The 998-nt window shown below is 54.1% G+C and overlaps 1 pseudogene; it reads right to left on the bottom strand.

The window, feature by feature from the left end:
* Window positions 1-359: 359 nt before the first annotated feature.
* LOC149458580 (U2 spliceosomal RNA) lies at window positions 360-475 on the bottom strand (annotated as a pseudogene).
* Between the last annotated feature and the right edge of the window lie 523 nt (window positions 476-998).

Raw genomic sequence — 998 nt, 5'->3', positions numbered from 1 at the left:
GACCAGGCCCTGAGGCCTGTAGCAAAAATTGCCCCGGACTTAGCCAAAAGACCTGGTCCTTAAGGCGCTGTGCAAAAAGAAGTGAAAAACAGTGGCCATGTGTCATCTTCACACCGTGGGGTCCCACACCCAAGTGTTACTAGTGACACCCCTGAGGCGACTACTCAGGGGGCACTGAGTTTGCGGACTTTTTGCGTCCCCAGCCCCAGGCCAGACCAAGGTAGATCCGTCCAAATCAGGAGGTACTGGGTCTTTCCAGTCTTCTCAGAGGAATTACTCCCGGGGCCCCAGCTTATACTCGTGGCGCTCCCCGGTTTCTGTCCCTCCGGTACTAGCCTTCCGGACCCCCATCATACCAGTGAGGGTACTATACAACAACCATCCCCGCAAAGCTAGAATGGTCGGGAGCACCCCCACTGGACACTGATAAGAACAGATACTACACTTGATCTTAGCCAAAAGGCCGAGAAGCGATCAACGCCAATATCAAACCCGCTCTGCAGGCCAGAGTACTTGGTGTCATTCTGGACTCCAACCTATCCTTCCAGCCCCAAGTCCAATCTTTAACAAACTCATGCAGACTCCACCTCCGCAACATCACCAAAATCCGCACGTTCCTAACCCCAGAAACCACTAAACAGCTCATCCACTCCCTCATCATATCACGACTCGATTACTGCAACTCCCTCCTTACTGGCCTGCCTCGCCGCTGGCTATCCCCGCTTCAGTCCATCCTGAATACGGCTGCCAGACTCATTCACCTTTCCAACCGCTCCATTTCCGCCACCCCCCTCTGCCAATCCCTCCACTGGCTTCCGATTGTGCAACGGATCAAATTTAAAATCCTAACACTGACGTACAAAGCTGTCCACCATACTGCCCCGAACTACATCACTGACCTAATATCCAAGTACCGCCCAGCACGCACACTCCGCTCCTCACAAGACCTCCTTCTCTCTAGTTCCCTGGTCTCCTCCTCCCATGCCCGCCTCCAGGAC

This window comes from Staurois parvus, unplaced genomic scaffold (genome assembly GCF_062004578.1).
Source record: "Staurois parvus isolate SC_StPar_1 unplaced genomic scaffold, SC_StPar_1.0 ptg000283l, whole genome shotgun sequence".
Taxonomy (NCBI): domain Eukaryota; kingdom Metazoa; phylum Chordata; class Amphibia; order Anura; family Ranidae; genus Staurois; species Staurois parvus.
Note: the sequence above shows the minus strand (reverse complement) of the source record. Positions and strands in the feature narration are given on the sequence as shown.